The sequence below is a fragment of the Cervus canadensis genome, chromosome 33 (assembly GCF_019320065.1).
Source record: "Cervus canadensis isolate Bull #8, Minnesota chromosome 33, ASM1932006v1, whole genome shotgun sequence".
Taxonomy (NCBI): Eukaryota; Metazoa; Chordata; class Mammalia; order Artiodactyla; family Cervidae; genus Cervus; species Cervus canadensis.
Genome location: NC_057418.1, coordinates 14270222 through 14291020, shown reverse-complemented (window position 1 = coordinate 14291020; position 20799 = coordinate 14270222).

The window sequence follows — 20799 nt, the reverse complement described above, 5'->3', positions numbered from 1 at the left end:
CTCTCTTGCTTTTCGATGATCCAGCGGATGTTGGCAATTTGATCTCTGGTTCCTCTGCCTTTTCTAAAACCAGCTTGAACATCTGGAAGTTCATGGTTCACATATAGCTGAAGCCTGGCTTGGAGAATTTTGAGCATTACTTTGCTAGCGTGTGAAATGAGTGCAATTATGCAGTAGTTTGAGCATTCTTTGGCTTTACCTTTCTTTGTCAATCTTAAGGGAGATCAACTCTGAATAATCTTTGAAAGGACTGATGCTGAAGCTGAAACTCCAGTATTTTGGTCATCTAATGTGAACAGCTGACTCATTGGAAAAGTCCTTGATGCTGGGAAAGATTGAGGGAAGAAGGAGAAGAGGCCATCACAGGATAAGATGGCTGGATGGCATCACCAATGCAATAGACATGACCTTGGACAAACTTCAGGAGATGGTGAGGGACAGAGAGGCCTGGTGTGTCTCAGTAAGTCCATGGGGTCCCAAAGGTCAGGCACAATTGGGTGACTGAAGAACAACTGGAGATATTAGAACCACCTTAGTCTTATGTCTCTGTGTTTAATTGCCTTTATATATTCAATAAATATTTTTTCACCAAGAAATGTGCTGTTGAGGAGGTGGCATTCAATAATATAGGTCTATTTGTAGTGTAAATTGGTACAATGACTTTTGTGTGTGTTTGCATACTAAGTCGGTCCAGTCATGTCTGACTCTTCCATGGACTGCAGCCCGCCAGGCTCCTCTGTCCCCATGGACTGCAGCCCGCCAGGCTCCTCTGTCCATAGGATTCTTTAGGCAAAAATACTGGAATGGATTGCCATGTCCTTCCTCAGGGATCTTCCCGATTCAGAGATCAAACTCCCATCTCTTATTGTTAAAAATCCCTCTTAAAAAATGTTCTCTCATACTGGCAGACCTTGTTTTATTGCTCTTTGCTTTATTGCATTTCACAGATTCTGTGTTCCTTTTTACAAATAGAAGGTTTGTGGTACCCCTGTGTCCAGCAAGTCAGCACCATTTTTCCAACAACATCTCCTCATTTCATGTCTCTGTTGTCACATTGATGGCATTTCTTGAAATACTTAAAACTTTTTATTATTTTATTTGTTGTGATAACATATAATAAGTTGGAGATGACTTAGCAAATGAGCAACAACATGATTATATGTGATTAGTGACATCTGATGTTACTGCTAAGATTTGCTGAAGGCTCAGATGATAGCAAGCATTTTTAGATAATAAAGTATTTTTAATATATATACACTATTATTTTAGGTGTACTGCTATTGTACACTTAATATAGTTTATACATAACTTTTTTATTCTTATGTTTCTTTATTTTTTTTTGCTGTTGATTTTTTTTAATTGAGATTTTAAATTTTAGTTTATAAATCCTTCTTAGTGTGATCTGCAGACCAAAAACATCCCAGTCAACTGGCACATTGTTAGAAATGCAGAAATTCCCTCCCTACCCTGCCAACCAAAGTACCTAGTTTTTTTTTTTTTTTCCATTTATTTTTATTAGTTGGAGGCTAATTACTTTATAATATTGTAGTGGTTTTACATAACTTTTATATGCACTGGAAAACTAGAAATTCATGTGACTTGATTTATTGACATATTAGCTTTATCACAGTGGTCTGAAATGGAAACTGCAGTATCTCCAAGGAATGCTTGTAAAGTTAAACATGTACATGCCTTAATAAGATTACTGTTTCAACTTGTGTATTTCTTGAAATTGTCTTCAAATTGAAATATACATATTATATTAAATATATCAGAATTCTTTAAAAATATATAAATCATATATTGTCATAAGCAATTGTGGTTGTTCAGTCACTAAGTCGTGTCTGACTCTTTGTGACCCCATGAACTGCACCATGCCAAGCTCCTCTCTCCTCCCCTATACCCTGGAGATGGCTCAAATTCATGTCCATTTAGTCAGTGATGCTAACTAACCATCTCATCCTCTGCCACCCCCTTCTCTTTTTGTCTTAAGTCTCTCCCAGCGTCAGGATATTTTCACTGAGTTGGCTCTTCGCACCAAGTGGCCAGTTTTGGAATTTCAGCTTCAGCAACAGTTCTTCCAATGAATATTCAGGATTGATTTCCTTTAGAGTTGACTGGTTTCATCTCCTTGCAGTCCTAGAGACCCTCAAGAGTCTTTTCCAGCTCCACAATTTGAAAGCATCAATTCTTCTACACTCAGTGTTCTTTATGGACCAACTCTCACATCATACCATGACTCCTGGAAAAACTATAGCTTTGACTATATAGACCTTTGTCAGAAAATGATGTCTCTGCTTTTTAGTATGCTGTTCTAAGTTTGTTGTAGCTTTCCTCCAAGGAGCAAGTGTCTTTTGATATTATGGCTGCAGTCATCATCCGCAGTGATTTTGGAGCCCAAGAAAAGAAAATCTGTCACTGCTTCCACTTTTTCCCTTTCTATTTGCCATGAAGTTATGGGACCAAATACCATGGTCATAGTTTTTTAAATGTTGAGTTTCAAGTCAACTTTCTCACTTTCCTCTTTCTCCCTTTTTAAGAGGCTCTTTAGTTCCTCTTTACCTTCTACCATTAGAGTGGCATATCATCTGCGTATCTGAGGCTGTTGATAATTCTCTTGGCAATATTGATTTCAGCTTGTGATTCATCCAGTCCAGGGTTTTGCATGATTTACTCCACATATAAGTTAAATAAGCAGGGTGACAATATACAGCCTTTCCAAAGTTTGAAAGGACAGTATACTTTCCCGGTTTTGAACCAGTCAATTGTTCCATGTCCAGTTCTAACTGTTGCTTCTTGACGTGCATACATGTTCTTCAGGAGGCAGGTAAGATGATCTGATATTCCCATCTCTTAAGACTTTCCCACAGTTTGTTGTGATCTACACAAAGGCTTTAGCATAGTCAATGAAGCAGAAGTAGAGGCTTTCTTGGAATTTTCTTGCTTTCTTTATGATCCAACGAATGTTGGCAAATTGATCTCTCATTCCTCTGCCTTTTCTAAACTCAGCTTGTTTAGAAACTCAGCTTTTCTAAACATCTGGAAGTTCTTGATTCACATTCTGCTGGAGCCTACCTTGAAGTATTTTGAGCATAACCATACTAGCATTCAAAATGAGAGCAGTTATATACCCAACCTTGCATGAAATATTCCCTTAATTTCTCCAATTTTTTTGAAGAGATCTCTAGTCTCTTCCATTCTATTAGTAATTGCCCTCAGTTCTTCCCCAGTAGCCTGGTGGACACTCTCTGACCTTGGGGCCTCAACTTTGGGTGTCATATCTTACTTTATATTTATACTGCCCATGGAATTCTCCAGGCGAGATACTGGAGTGGGTTGCCTTTCCTTCTCTAGTGGGCCATGTTTTGTTAGAACTCTTCACTATGACCTGTTCCATCTTCAGTGGCCCTACACGGTATGGCTCTTAGCTTCATTGAGTTGCACAAACCCCTTTGTCATGGCAAAGCTGTGATCCATGAATGGGCTATAAGCAGTTGAATCTATTAATGGATTTTGGTATATTCAAATGACCCATTATATAACATAGAATAATGAAGTCTAGGTGCATGTTTCTATATGTATACACACAACATTACTCTTTTTTTTTTTTTTATTAGTTGGAGGCTAATTACTTCACAACATTTCAGTGGGTTTTGTCATACATTGATATGAATCACCCATAGAGTTACACGTATTCCCCATCCCGATCCCCCCTCCCACCTCCCTCTCCACCCGATTCATCTGGGTCTTCCCAGTGCACCAGGCCCGAGCACTTGTCTCATGCATCCAACCTGGGCTGGTGATCTGTTTCACCATAGATAATATACATGCTGTTCTTTTGAAACATCCCACCCTCACCTTCTCCCACAGAGTTCAAAAGTCTGTTCTGTATTTTCTGTGTCTCTTTTTCTGTTTTGCATATAGGGTTATCGTTACCATCTTTCTAAATTCCATATATATGTGTTAGTATGCTGTAATGTTCTTTATCTTTCTGGCTTACTTCACTCTGTATAAGGGGCTCCAGTTTCATCCATCTCATTAGGACTGGTTCAAATGAATTCTTTTTGACGGCTGAGTAATATTCCATGGTGTATATGTACCACAGCTTCCTTATCCATTCATCTGCTGATGGGCATCTAGGTTGCTTCCATGTCCTGGCTATTATAAACAGTGCTGCGATGAACATTGGGGTGCATGTGTCTCTTTCAGATCTGGTTTCCTCAGTGTGTATGCCCAGAAGTGGTATTGCTGGGTCATATGGCAGTTCTATTTCCAGTTTTTTAAGAAATCTCCACACTGTTCTCCATAGTGGCTGTACTAGTTTGCATTCCCACCAACAGTGTAAGAGGGTTCCCTTTTCTCCACACCCTCTCCAGCATTTATTACTTGTAGGCTTTGACAAAGGAGGCAAGGATATACAATGGAAAAAAGACAACCTCTTTAACAAGTGGTGCTGGGAAAACTGGTCAAACACTTGTAAAAGAATGAAACTAGAAAACTTTCTAACACCATACACAAAAATAAACTCAAAATGGATTAAAGATCTAAATGTAAGACCAGAAACTATAAAACTCCTAGAGGAGAACATAGGCAAAACATTCTCCGACATAAATCACAGCAAGATCCTCTATGACCCACCTCCCAGAATATTGGAAGTAAAAGCAAAAATAAACAAATGGGACCTAATGAAACTTAAAAGCTTTTGCACTAGAAAGGAAACTATAAGCAAAGTGAAAAGACAGCACTCAGATTGTGAGAAAATAATAGCAAATGAAGAAACAGACAAAGGATTCATCTCAAAAATATACAAGCAACTCCTGAAGCTCAATTCCAGACAAATAAATGACCCAATCAAAAAATGGGCCAAAGAACTAAACAAACATTTCTCCAAAGAAGACATACAGATGGCTAACAAACACATGAAAAGATGCTCAACATCACTCATTATCAGAGAAATGCAAATCAAAACCACAATGAGGTACCATTACACGCCAGTCAGGATGGCTGCTATCCAAAAGTCTACAAACATTACTCTTTTAAAAAATAAATCAAGGGTATAGCCTATATGAAATCATTATGATAGTTTTAAAACAGGCAAAGTGAACAGAGATACATAAAAAGCTGGTAGGCTAATATTAAGAAAACATGCATAATTATTTCATAGTATTGGTTATCTAGCAGTGGAAGTTTGGTGTTATACAATCAACAGAGGTGCAGAGTGAAATTAAAATATTTGGTAATGTCCTATTTCTTAAGCTCTGTGGTGGGCACAGATCACAATTATTTATTTTGGTATATATTCCTAAATGTGCATGACATTTTGCACAATTAATGCCATATTTAGCAATAATGGATAATTTTTTGGTCCCATGCCATATTTGAGAAATACTTATATAAAATGTAATCATTAGTTATCAGAAATTTGAGTTTAACTGGGCATCCTGCATTATATTTGGTAACCCTATTCACAATGATTATTATGTAAAAATAAACTAATTGTGGTATATTGCTCTATCTGGCAACCTGATAAAACTCTTGCATTATTTCTATTTTTTGCCATGTTGATTCATTTGATTCCCTTTTGTTTCCCATGTAGATTTATATCATGAATATTCATCTATTATTTTCCAAAATGTACACTTCTGATTTTATCATTTTTAATACATTGATTATTTCAACAAGTACAAAATGAGTAACACTATCAGTTTGGTCATATTGTCTTGTTCTTCATTTGAATAGAATTATTTAATTAATTAATGTTTTACCAAGAAGGCAATGTTTGCTTAAAGTATGGTGGTTAAAGGAAAAGAAGCTTGAAATAAAGTACCTAGGTCAAAATCCCACATCATCCCATACTGTAGTTACATAAGCATAGAAGTGGGCAGCATTTTGGAAATATCTTGAAGGTTATACTGGTTAATCTCTTAGAGGTACAGGTTTGAAACTTAGTAGACTTCAAAAGATAATAATTAGTAGTAGTAGTACATTATTTGTTATATAAAAACCTCATATTCTTACAGAGTTGTCCTAAATTATTTTTAATGAATTGCATTAGTTTTTTTTTTTTTCTTTATTTGAACTTATATATACCAATTCTGGGCTTCCCCCATAACTCAGCTGGTAAAGAATCCACCTGCAATGCAGGAGACCCTGGTTTGATTCCTGGGTTGAGAAGTTCCCCTGGAGAAGGGATAAGTTACCCACTCCAGTATTCTTACCTGGAGAATCCCCATGGACAGAGGAGCCTGATGGGCTATATGGTCTGTGGGTCACAAAGAGTCAGACATGACCGAGCGACTAAACATAGCACATACTAAGTTCTGAGACTACGATAGATTACTGGATCAGGGACAGTTCTGTGAATACAAGTGCATTGGACTTATGGCCATTTTATAATTTTATTATTTAATCTATTTATGTGTTTACTTTTTTTTTTTGGCTGTGCCATGAGGTTTATGCCTAGTCTCAGACAACGGATTGAACCCATGCTCTTGGCAGCAAAAGCTCTGAGTCCTAACTATTGGACCACCAGGGAATTCTGGCCATCTTAATCTTCTCAGAGAACTAGAAACAGAACTTAATTGTAGCAGTTTATTTAGATGATTGGTTTTAAGGAAATGGGGTTACTGAGGATACTATAATGGGTGTTATGAACTGTTTTATGGGGGAAATTCCAAGAGCCTTGAAGACTATTCATAGGATCATTTCCAATGAAAGGTACAGTTTTGCAAAGGTATTGTGACCTACACACTAATGTGAGGGGTGTATGTGGAGGAATGGCAGGACATAGGCTAGGTGGTCGGGTGGCAGATTATTATAAGTTACTTTTAAAAAATTTTAGACCTGAATGTGGACATATTTCTTTTAAAAGGATTTTATTTATTTATTTATTTATTTATTTAAGGCTGCACGGGGTCTTCATTTGCTGCACTTGGTCTTTTTCTCATTGTGGAGGGCAGGGGCTACTCTCTGGTTGGAGTGCACGGGCTTCTCATTACAGTGGCTTCTTTTGTTGCGGAGCACAGGTGATGGGGCACACGGTCTTCAGTAGTTGTGGCGGATGGGCTTAGTTGCTCTGAGGCATGTGGGATGTTCCCAGACCGGGGATCAAACCTGTGGTCCCCTACATTGGCAGGCGGATTCTTAACCACTGGACCACCATAATTCCTTCCTTTATGTTAGTCATTTCAGATCCCCAGATTCCCAAGTGAGGTGAAATGAAACGAGAGAAAAATTTAGAATCTGAGAATTACAGTCATGTAATATAAAAGGAGTTTGAAAATGTTATAATGCAATACCAAGTTAATAAAATAATCTCCAAGTTTCCTGCTTTCCTATACCTGTTACCTCCACTGTTTTTTCATACCTAAGATGACAGTCTTTCCACTCCAGTATTTTTGGCCTCTGGTGTGATGCTACAAGCGATGGAAGTGCTCAAAAATTTATTACTGTAAATATTTCTCTCATTTTAAATGCTAACAGGGAATTGCTTTCTTTTGTGTCAGAATTTACTTGTGTTTGTGTTGTACCAATATTTAGGAAATATGTACAGTCTATCCTGATTTTTGTGGCTATATAGGTATACCCTTTATTGTTTTTGTTTGTTATTTTATGATTTTATAAAAAGTTTTTAGAAATCATTTTGATCTGTTTATTGTTTTTGAAGGGCATCTTAATGATTATGCAGGCTTCCTGATGGCTCAGTGGGTAAAGAATCTGCCTACAGTTCAGGAGACATAGGAGATGGGTTAGATCCCTGGGCCAGGATGATCTCCTGGAGAAGGAAATGGCAACCATCTCCATAAAATCCCATGGAGAGGGGAGCCTGGTGGGCTACAGTTCATGGGGTCACAAAGAGTTGAACATGACTTAGTGTTAGAGGTTAATGATTATGCCCTAGACACTCTGCCTTATGGGTTCTGGATTAACTTCCGGTCACCTGTAATCTAGCGATGCTAATGTACTCTTTGTCTTTTCACCTTTAATGTTGAAACTTTCATAGAGTAGCAGTAAGGTGTGGTAACTTTATAGAGAGAGGCTGTTGGTTTGTGCTTTTGACCTGATTAATAATAAGCTGACAATTTTATTTTGTGTTAGATACTATTCCAAACATTCTTTAATTGTGAATCCTCATGGCAACCCTATGAGGTATATATTATTAGCTTCATTTTATAGCAAATCAAAGAGAGAGGCAGAATAGTTAAGTCCAAGGTCATACATAAAGTAGCAGAACCATGATTTGAACCCAGGAATCAGGCTTTAAAATCCATGTTTTTAACTATGTGTTATACAGACTCTACTTCTATAGTTTTATTTTCCTATTTGCCTGGGATTGTAGGATTTTGCTTTTATTTTTGTTTTATTTGTGTTTATTATATGCTTACATAAAAATATGCATATTTTATATATGAATATATAGTCTGAACAAACTGATCTCATCAATCTCAAGCTTCCTAATGCATAATTTTTTTGTGAAATATAAGAAAGAGGGTGGGGTAATTTCTCAGAGAGCTTACTAAGGGGAACAGTAGGAAAGATTATTTTTCTTCTATATTTGAAATACATTTATTAATTTATTAATAAACTAATGAACTAGGACTGACTTGTCAGTCTGCCACTCTTCTCTCAGTATAGTTGTGCTTTCTTCAGTTTTCATCTTCAGTATTGCTACTTAAATACAGTATTTCCCAGGACCTTTGGGGATACTGAGAAACAGCTATTATGGGTAAAAATAGTTCTGACCCACCTGAGCTAATCAGACAAGTGGGAAATGACTTGCCAGTTTTTGCAACTAAAGTACAGAAAATTGGAGTTGCCTTTTCCTTATTGACTTTATAAAGTTGTTACATAGACATATTCAGATGTTAGCTTCTGATACTAAGGAATGTAGTTTTGCATGTACAAAATGCAAATCTTGTATAATGTACTTTAAAAGGAAAATTCAGTGTGACTTTTAAAAACAGTAACAGATTACCTAAGGTTTCATATGTGGCCTGATATCTTTGAATTAACCATTTTTCTTCTTCTTAAACACATAGTCACCTAAAAGTAAGACTGGTTTACTGAAGAAAAAGGGCAACCTTCCTCCATTAACTCACAGTCTTAACTTTTTCTTTCATGTGACTTCACATTGTCTTTGAAAAGTCCCATCTTGCAGAAAATCTTTGAGTCATCTTAGAATTTTGTCAAATAAATGACAAGATGTTTCTTTTTATTCTCAGTCTATTTCATTGATCAGATTACCTTATGTTTGTTCACCATTCCCTGATAGCATTTGAGGGAAGGGCTTTCTCTTAATTGTCCTGGTACAACTTTAGAGCAATACCAAGACTCAGTAAATGTTGACTAGTAATGTATGAGATCCTGCTTATCACCAACATTTAATTTTTTTATTGAGGTGTAGTTGATTTGTATTATATAATTTCAGGTGTACAACATTGTGGTTATCAATTTTTAAAGTTTATACTCCATATATAAAATATTGACTATATTCCCCATGCTGTATAGTATGTCCTGTAGTTTATTTTATGCATAGTAGTTTGTACCTCTTAATCCCCATACCTATCTTCTTCCCCTTTTCTTTGGTAACCACTAGTTTGTTCTCTAATATGATATTTTAGATTCTACATGTAAGTGATAACATACAATGTTTATCTTTCTCTGTCTGACTTATTTTACAAAGCATAGACTCTCCAAGTCCATTCAAGTTGTTGCGAATGGCAGAATTTCATTCTTTTTTACGGCTGAGTAGTGTTCTAATGTGTGTGTGTGTGTGTGTGTTTATACTACATCTTCTTTATCCATTCACTTGTTGATGGATACTTAGGTTGCTTTCACATCTTGACTATTATAAATAATGCTGCTATGAACATTGGGATGTATTTATCTTTTCAAACTAGTGTTTTTGCTCTGTTGGGATATATACCCAGGAGTGGAATTGCTGGATCCTGTGGTAGCTCCATTTTTAGCTTTTTGAAGAGCTTCCATGTTGTTTTCTACAGTGGTTGTACCAGTTTACATTCCCACCAGAAATGGGAATATACATTCCCACATCCTCACCAACCTTCATTATTTGAGGTCTTTCTGATGAGAGTCATTCTGACAGATGTTAGGTGATTTCTTATTGTGGTTTTGATTTGTATTTCTTTGATGATTAGCAGTGTTGTTTGTGGAGAAGGCAATGGCACCCCACTCCAGTACTCTTGCCAGGAAAATCCCATGGATGGAGGAGCCTGGTGGGCTGCAGTCCATGGGGTCATGAAGAGCCGGACACGACTGAGCGACTTCACTTTCACTTTTCACTTTCATGCATTGGAGAAGGAAATGGTAACCCACTCCAGTGTTCTTGCCTGGAGAATCCCAGGGATGGGGGAGCCTGGTGGGCTGCCATCTATGTGGTCTCACAGAGTCAGACATGACTGGAGCGACTTCGCAGCAGCAGCAGCAGACTTCAAAAGAGGAAACAAAATATGAGAAATGAAGTAAGGAACAAAAGAAAAAACAAATTTGTGGTTTTGAATGACTATAAATTCAAGCAAACCAGTTAAAAAACTTGTGGGTTCAGTTGACCTATTGTTTTTCCCAATGACTCTGTAACAACTCTAAGTAAATGATTCTAAATTTAAAGATCCCTATTTGTTTTGTTTTTTCTCTATTCATGTATATTATTGCAAAGGCTGGCACATACTTTGAAAGATGAAGGAATCTCTTCTCTCGATAGCTTGTTACTTGGGATCGTAGTGATTCCAGAAACCATGGACCACAGAACCATATTCCCTGTTACCTTTGGCCACCAAGGAGTACTGTGCAGTCGTCCTGGTCATGTGTAGGAATGTACTATATTTGTATATACATTATTCTTTTAATAGGCAGCTGGGTTTAATTTACTTGATTTAGAATTTTATTTGCATTGAGGCTTATAAATGAGATTGATTTAGAGTTTCCTTTTCCTTTGCTTGTTTAGTTTAATATCAGGGTTTGGGGAAAATATTTTGAAAATTATATTATTTCCCAGAAGGTACTATGCTATGCTTAGTGCAAAAGTTGGAAATTTTCTTCTGGGAATGGTTGGGGAGAAGTTCTTGTTATGCATTTGTCCAATATTATGGAGCTGTAAACTATTCAGTACTCTTGGGTATTTCTTATTTCAGTTATTTAAAATTGGATGAGCCCACAGAAAATAGACATATATGTATACCATACTTTTTTTTCAATTATTATCAGCAATTGTCATTTTAAACTTAGCATTCTGCTACACTAGGGATATATTAGTAATTCAGAAGCTCCATGAAAATAAATTCTTTAGCTACCCTGAGAACAAACATCTTTGAAGTTAGCTGTTACTTCCTAATGCTATCCTCTCTACATGTTATACAAATCTCAGTGGACCACTAAGCATTTGAGAAGTTGGATTTTTCTATTTATTCCCTCTTACTGAAACTGAAAGGAAAAAACAGTGACTTTGTGGACTATATTGAGAACTGAAGTTTTAGAAACAAAACTTCAAAATATTTTATTTAAACTGAATGAATTTTCATTTTTCTACACCCTCCAATCTTTTTCTCTTTAAGCCCATTCCCCAAAATTCTAAAGGACTCATTTATAAAGTTGAAATAGAATATCCCTGGGGTAGTGAAAACTTTTGAATGCTTCTAAATAAAGAAACAAACCTTTTGGACTGAAAACAAGAGACTGTTTAAATTCCTTCTCTCACTTACATGACCCCATAAAAGGTTCCCTTTGGAAAAACTAGCAGAATTTGCAAGCTGCAAGAAACAACATTGTGCCCTAAAGTTCAGTAACTTTATTCCTTGGATAAAATGTTTCAATTTAATGAGGATTCATTGGCTAAGGGCCTTGTCAATTGATAGTCAGCTTGGTGTTCAGTGGCAAATCCTTGGAGGACAAAAATACACTCTAAGGAATCATAAACATATGGAATTGTTAAATCAGAGTTCACTTAAAAATACTTATTTTTGAAGTTGGCAGTGTCCAATTATCGTTATTACAAATATCAACATTACCTACTTTTGTTTTATTTTAATTTTTTATCATGACTTATTCCTTATTTGTATTCTTCCATTTACTTTTATTTTCCATCTACATCATGAACTATTTCCACTTTTTAAGCGCAGTTTTTGCTTTGCTTCTTTATTTTGGCTAAAATATTATTTCTTTAAGGTTTTCTGTAATTTCCTTCCTTCCTCTTCTTATGTCTGGCCATGTAAGTTTTATTTGCTGATTTTCTGCAACTTAGGTATATGTTTGGAAAACTTTAATTGGCTGATTTAAATTTCATTTCATTGCAAAGCTATATCTTCCAAACTATCAAATTTAACTTTCTAGTTTAAATTATGCAAGATAATGATATAGGACATAATTTTAGTAAGGACCAATCTGTTTCATGATTGGCTTAAAACCACACTTGCTTTTAATTAAAACATTGCAAAAACTGGAGAATAAAAAGTTTCTTAAACTACCCATTATATTCACTGAATTAAAATTGTATTGTTCCAGTTTCTTTATCATTCAGGACTCTAGTTACAAAAATAGTAAAATAAACTATTGGTTTATTTTTTTTTTTTTCTGGCATATCTTCACAGGTTAAAAAAAAAGAAACTAAAAAGTAACATTCCTTTTGATATTTAATTTCCTTTTATATAGATTACCAATAAAAATTTCATAAAGACTTATGTAAAGAATTATTGAGTCTTAAACCAGCATATTTCAGATAGCCTTTTTTAAGATAGCCTGCTTTAAATCTTAAAACAATGATACATGTGAGTATTTTACAATGTACGTGCAATTATTTGAAGTTTAGACCTCAAAGGATGCCATCATTACAATGTATAATGCAATGAGTTCCACTAATGATGTGTTTCTAAAATCTTTACATTTTGATTTAATAAAGGGTGATTGGAATGTCTTTGAAAAGATGATAGTCTTAAATATCAATTATAAAAATGGCCTAACCATTCCCTTCTCCAGGGGATCTTCCCAACCCAGGGGTTGAACCCACGTCTCCCACATTGTAGGCAGATCCTTACCTGAGCCACCATGGAAGCCCATAAAAATGGCCATTTAAGTATTAATCCAGAAGATGCTAGAATAAGAGTCCCCAGGCCCTCCTTCCCCCAAAGGATACACCAACTTAACAAGACATTGACCAATTCCTTTTGTGAGAAATTCAGAAGCCAGATAAGAAGCTCCTGTAGCTCAGGTAAGCTTGAAATCAGTAGTGTTGAAGCCAGCAGGAAAATTTTATGTGGACACTCATTTGTCATAGCTCCTCCTTCTAGCACAACACAATCTAGGGGAAACTCCCAGCTCCTGGCTTCTTCCTAGGGAGGAAAAGACTGAAATATATGTCCAATGTTCAGACTTTTCATGGGACAAACTGATGGGCAGATTTTGATCTTGCCTGATTCTATAAGAAAGGGTGGTAGGTTAGGGGCCATTGAGAACAAATGCTTGGGATTAGCACATACACATTCACTGAAGTTCCTCCCCACAGCTCAGCACAGAATGAGTGGGAGAAAGTCCCCAACTCCAAGTTTCTCCCTGAGAAGGGAAGGTTGAAGCACATGTTCAAGATGCTGACCAAGAGACTGGTTTCTGTCTCACTGATTTAGAGCAATGAGGCTACCCAGCATATTTTGGAAGCCTGCGGCTAGTGAGGACAAAGAAAGCTGAGTGACGACGTGTGGCAACCCCAGAGAACCTGTAGTACCACAGAGAGACACCAGAGGGAACATTATGAACTCCTGGAAAAAAAAGAAAAAACAAACCAGTAAATCTCGAGTTTGGAATTTGTACACACAAGTGCAGAGAAAGTACATCCAAAGAAAACTTTGAGAGCCCCCCCACCCCCCACCTCCCACCAAGCCAAGAATCTCTAGCTGTGCTGATTGATAAAAGTTTTTCTTGATACAAACCAGTTTGTGAAGACTGGGAGAGTTGACATTTTTTCAAATGCACAGATCCAAACACAAAGTTAAAGGCACATGAAGAAATAGGGAAATACAACCCAGTCAAAGGAACAAAAGAAGTCTCCAGAAATTGACTCTAAAGAAAGGGAGGTACATAAATTACTTGACAAAAAATTAAATATAGCTATTACCATAAATATGCACAGTGAGCTCAGGAAATCTATGAATGAACAAAATGAGAGTAACAACCAAGATACAGAAAATATAAAAATAGCAAAACAGAAATTTGGAACGAAAAAGTTGAAAAATCCACTAGAAGGTTTCCAGAGCAGATTTGATCAAGCAGACAAAGAAAACAGTGAAACTGAAGACAGGTTATTTGAAATCATCCTGTTTAGGAACAACACAGCCACAGAAAGAATGAAGAACGCCTGAAGAATTTATGGAAATCTACTTAGCTGACAAATTATAGGAGTCCCAGAGGGAGAAGTTGGGTAAAGGACTAAAAGCTTATTTGAAGAAATAATGGGAGAAAAATTTCCAAATCTAGGAGAGGAATGGCCATTTGGATATAAGAAGCCCAATGGAATCCAACTAGGAAGAACCCAAAGAAATCCACACCAAAACACATTATAATTAATCTGTCACAAATCAAAGAATGAATTCTGAGACAGGACAAGAAAAATAACTCATTATATAAAATAAAGTTCCCAGACGAACGACTTTCTCAGGAGAAAAACTTCCAGGCTAGAATGGAGTGAAATAATATATTCAACATGCTGAAAGATAATAATTACCAACCAAGGTACTATATATGGCAATATTCTTCTTAAAAAACAATGAAATGAAGATTTTCCTAGAAAAACAAAAGCCGAGGAAATTCATCACCTGTAGACCTCCTTATAAGAAAGGTTGAAGAGAGTCCTTCAAGGTTCTAGACAACAATGTGAAAGCATATGAAAGTAAAAGTTTGCTGGTAAGATAAATAGATAGAGAAATATAGAATACTGTGATACTGTAATGGCAGTTTGTTAACCACTTTTAAGAATCTTATAGAAACCAAAATAAAAATTATGACTATAGCTATAGAATAAATGAATGGATGCACAATATAAAAAGAAGTAATAAGTGATAGTAATAATATATTAATAGAACCCATGTGGGTTGGGGGAGAAATGAAACAGTATATTTTTTGCACGCAGTAAAAATAAACTGTTATCAGGTTAAAACATATTGTTATAACTATGAGATGCTTTATGTAAACCACATAGTAATCTTTTGAAGAAAATATCTATAGATGATATTTTTAAAAATGAAAAAATGAATCAAAGCATACCACTACAAAAAAAATCAGCAAAAACAAAGAATGAGAGAAAAATAGGAAAAGAGAGACAGAGAGCTATAGGACAGATAGAAAGCAATTAGCAAATGGTAATAATAAGCCTGTCTCTATCAGTAATATTTTAGTGTAAATGGATTGAACTTCTTGATCATAAAACATAAAGTGAAGTGAAAGTTGCTCAGTCATGTCTGACTCTTTGCAACCCCATGAACTATACAGACCATGGAATTCTCCAGGCCAGAATACTGGAGTGGGTAGCCATTCCCTCCTCCAGGGATTTTTCCCAACCCAGGTCTCCTGCATTGCAGATGGATTCTTTACAAACTGAGCTACCAAGGAAGCCCCATAAGACATAGAGTCACTGACCAAATGAAAATAAATAAACAAATAAATAAAACACAATATCCAGCTATATGCTATATACAAAAGACTCACTTTGAATTTAAGGACATATGCAAGTTGAAATTGAACATATAGAAAAATGCATTCTATGCATATAATAATCAAAAGAAACCAGAGCTTGACATACTTATAGACTTTAAGTCAAAATTGTTAAAAGAGGCAAAGATGTTGTATCATTATATAATAATAAATAGAAAGTCAATTTATCAGGGAGATATAGCAATTATAATGTATTCACCCAACATTAGAGTATCCAAATATGTGAAGAATACCTTTTTAGAATTGAAGGGAGAAATAGTAAAATAGTAATAGGAACTTTCAATATCTCATTTTAAATAATGAATAAAACATCCAGACAGAAAACTGTTTAGAGAATAAATTCTACATGATTCTGTGTGCTTTATACCAAACATTCCACTCAGAAAGAACACAGTTCACATTATTCTCCAGTGCACATGGAATATTCTCCAGGATAGAGCACATGCTAGACCACAAAACAAGTCTTGACACATTTAAGAAGATTGAAATTATACCAAGTACCTTTTCTGACCACAATGGAATGAAACTAGAAACTAATAGCAGGGGGGAAAGCTGGAAAATTCACAAATATGTGGTAATTAAACAACACACTCTTTTTGAAAATTTATTTTTGATTGAAGGACAATTGCTTTACAATGTTGTGTTGGTTTTTGCCATACAACAACATGAATCAGCCATAAATATAGGTATGTCCCCTCCCACTTGACATTGATCCGGTGATGATATCCTGGATATGAGACCAAAATCACCAGAAACTAAAGGCAAAAAGGCAAATGGGATTACATCAAACTAAAAGTCTTCTGCGTAGCAAAGGAAAACATCAATACAGTGAAAAGGCAACCTATGACATGATAGAAAATATTTGCAAATCATTTATCTGATAAAGAACTACAACTCAATAGAAATAACCCAATTTTAGAATGATCAAAGGGCCTGAATATACATTTCTCAAAACAAGAGAAAATTATTGTCTCACAGTTCTGGAGACTAGATATCCAAAATCAATGTCAACAGAATGATACTCCCTTTGAAATTGGTAGAGGGAGAATCCTTTCTTTGCCTTGAAAAAAAAAAAAAAAAAAAAAAACTTCAGGTTGTTCAGCAGTTTTTGGGATTCCTTGGTTTTTAGATGCATCACTCCAGAAAATGGCCATCATCCCTGTGTGTATTCACATTATCTTCCCTCTGTGCATATCTCTCTCTGTGTCCCAAATTCTCTTTTTATAAGGACACCAGTCACTTACTTATTTTGTTTTCCCTAACATTTCTTTCCTCAATGATTATGCTGTAGGGTTATCTAAAATTTATTAAGCAGGTCCATCCATATTCAGTTATTCATTATTACTGAATTCATTTGTCATATTCTTCTTCAGCCTTCATCTTTTGATGAAGTAGAAGATACTAAGATTGTAGTATGTACTTTTTCAACTTTGATTTTTAAAAGTTTATGATTTAAACTATTTAAACTGAAATCAGATGGTAATCTCCATACTGAAAACAATTATAAAAGAGGTATTGGTCTACACTTTTTTCAAAAACATGCTGTTGCATTTCAGAGTCTTTGTCAATGATTAGATTTTTCTTTAGGAATATCCTTACACAGAATGTTAAATGTGCAAAATCAAGTACATGTTATTTTTATCTAAGTATTAATTTTTATCATATTATTTAACTGATAGACTTTCTTGCCTACTCTATCACTGTACAATATAAAAATATTCTTTATAAATTTCCAGTAAAATATTTTAATAACTTCAATAATTACTGAGTCACTAAAACATACATTTTGAAATATTTCTATCCTATTGTATGTTTAGTTTTGTCTCAGTTCAAAAACATCTAGGATTTAGAGACATAAAGATGATTAATTAATTTTCCATTTGTTTGGGGACAGGCCACCATTAATAAAGCAAACAGACAGATCACTTCAAACAGAGAGGACACTCAAAAGCAAAGTGGTGTATTTCTTCAACTGATACCCCATGACCTTTCAAGATGAAAGGATAATAATAGTCATTCACCCAGAGAAGAAGGAGAAAAGTTCTATGTGCTATTTACAGAGTTTAGAGGTCACTTGGTTATGCAGAAAACAAAATACAAAGGAAACTGCAGAAAGCACTAGCAAGAGGATTCATGGTTACATATTTTTCTAAACTTCTTATTCACCACCAGTTTTCATCTTTTAATAAGCCCCTCTGTTCCCCAAACTAAGGCCACATTCTGTTTATTGTGTGGCTGGGGTCCCCCTTACGTTCAGCTGTCTATCTGTGCTCTCTTTAGAGCACAAGTAATTGGCCTAAATCAAGAGCCAAATGGCATGTCTAACTTATTCAGCGTTCTGGTGATCATATGACAGAGCTTAGAGAATCTGAGGGAGGTCTCAAACAACAAAGCAGGATATTATTTTCAGTGAAGGCTTGTGGCTATGTGTACCTCTGTTGAAAGAACAATTAGACTCTTTGTTTCTCCTATGATCCTAAGAGTCAGCTTGACTGTCTCATTGAAAAAACTCAAAGGCGCTCCCATAGCCTTTCCAAAGCATCATGAATTATATAGAGACCATTCTGTATTCAACCCTTCAAAACATATGCTTAGGAAAAATGAGAGATTTCTCCACCCTACTAGTCAGAATTTGTTACATTCTCAAATGAAGTATGACTATGATGGCAAAATCCTAGTTTAAAAGGTATAAAATAGCTAAAATTTAATAAATGTAAATTTTGTTTTAAATCATTTGAAATGCAAATTTTGAAATTGTGAGTTCAGATTTTAACTCAAGATTTTACTTGTTCTTAATATGTCCATTTTATTTTTTCTATACTAGTTTACCTACCCATAGGTTGAAAGCAAATCTGATTTGTATTCAGAGACTTCTTAGAACTACTCAATACATATTGTTGGGTTTTTCTCAGAGCTGAGGGAAACATATCGTAAGATATAATAGTAAAACTTGTGACATAAATAAAGGTTTGATGCATTTAAAAAGAGATAAAATATATGCATATTATTTAATAAGTATCAGGATTAGAAGGAAACTGTGATTGTCACCAAGTGTGGCTAATTTATTTTATAGATAATTTGTTCAGAATCACAATTGAGGATCTAGAATCCAATATCTCTGATTTTTTTTTTTTTTGACTGCTGTTCACCTATCTTTTTTTATCTTTATTTATTTTTTTTTAATTTTTTTATTAGTTGGAGGCTAATTACTTCACAACATTTCAGTGGGTTTTGTCATACATTGATATGAATCACCCATAGAGTTACACGTATTCCCCATCCCGATCCCCCCTCCCACCTCCCTCTCCACCCGATTCCTCTGGGTCTTCCCAGTGCACCAGGCCCGAGCACTTGTCTCATGCATCCCACCTGGGCTGGTGATCTGTTTCACCATAGATAGTATACATGCTGTTCTTTTGAAACATCCCACCCTCACCTTCTCCCACAGAGTTCAAAAGTCTGTTCTGTATTTCTGTGTCTCTTTTTCTGTTTTGCATATAGGGTTATCGTTACCATCTTTCTAAATTCCATATATATGTGTTAGTATGCTGTAATGTTCTTTATCTTTCTGGCTTACTTCACTCTGTATAATGGGCTCCAGTTTCATCCATCTCATTAGGACTGGTTCAAATGAATTCTTTTTGACGGCTGAGTAATATTCCATGGTGTATATGTACCACAGCTTCCTTATCCATTCATCTGCTGATGGGCATCTAGGTTGCTTCCATGTCCTGGCTATTATAAAACAGTGTGCGATGAACATTGGGGTGCACGTGTCTCTTTCAGATCTGGTTTCCTCAGTGTGTATGCCCAGAAGTGGATTGCTGGGTCATATGGCAGTTCTATTTCCAGTTTTTTAAGAATCTCCACACTGTTTTCCATAGTGGCTGTACTAGTTTGCATTCCCACCAACAGTGTAAGAGGGTTCCCTTTTCTCCACACCCTCTCCAGCATTTATTGCTTGTAGACTTTTGGATAGCAGCCATCCTGACTGGTGTGTAATGGTACCTCATTGTGGTTTTGATTTGCATTTCTCTGATAATGAGTGATGTTGAGCATCTTTTCATGTGTTTGTTAGCCATCTGTATGTCTTCTTTGGAGAAATGTCTGTTTAGTTCTTTGGCCCATTTTTTGATTGGGTCATTTATTTTTCTGGAATTGAGCTGCAGGAGTTGCTTGTATATTTTTGAGATAATCCTTTGTCTGTTTCTTCATTTGCTATTATTTTCTCCCAATCTGAGGGCTGTCTTTTCACCTTGCTTACAGTTTCCTTTGTAGTGCAAAAGCTTTTAAGTTTCATTAGGTCCCATTTGTTTATTTTTGCTTTTATTTCCAATATTCTGGGAGGTGGGTCATAGAGGATCTTGCTGTGATTTATGTCGGAGAGTGTTTTGCCTATGTTCTCCTCTAGGAGTTTTATAGTTTCTGGTCTTACATTTAGATCTTTAATCCATTTTGAGTTTATTTTTGTGTATGGTGTTAGAAAGTGTTCTAGTTTCATTCTTTTACAAGTGGTTGACCAGTTTTCCCAGCACCACTTGTTAAAGAGGTTGTCTTTTTTCCATTGTATATCCTTGCCTCCTTTGTCAAAGATAAGGTGTCCATAGGTTCGTGGATTTATCTCTGGGCTTTCTATTCTGTTCCATTGGTCTATATTTCTGTCTTTGTGCCAGTACCATACTGTCTTGATGACTGTGGCTTTGTAGTAGAGTCTGAAGTCAGGCAGGTTGATTCCTCCAGTTCCATTCTTCTTTCTCAAGATTACTTTGGCTATTCGAGGTTTTTTGTATTTCCATACAAATTGTGAAATTCTTTGGTCTAGTTCTGTGAAAAATACCGTTGGTAGCTTGATAGGGATTGCATTGAATCTATAGATTGCTTTGGGTAGAATAGCCATTTTGACAATATTGATTCTTCCAATCCATGAACACGGTATGTTTCTCCATCTGTTTGTGTCCTCTTTGATTTCTTTCATCAGTGTTTTATAGTTTTCTATGTATAGGTCTTTTGTTTCTTTAGGTAGATATACTCCTAAGTATTTTATTCTTTTTGTTGCAATGGTGAATGGTATTGTTTCCTTAATTTCTC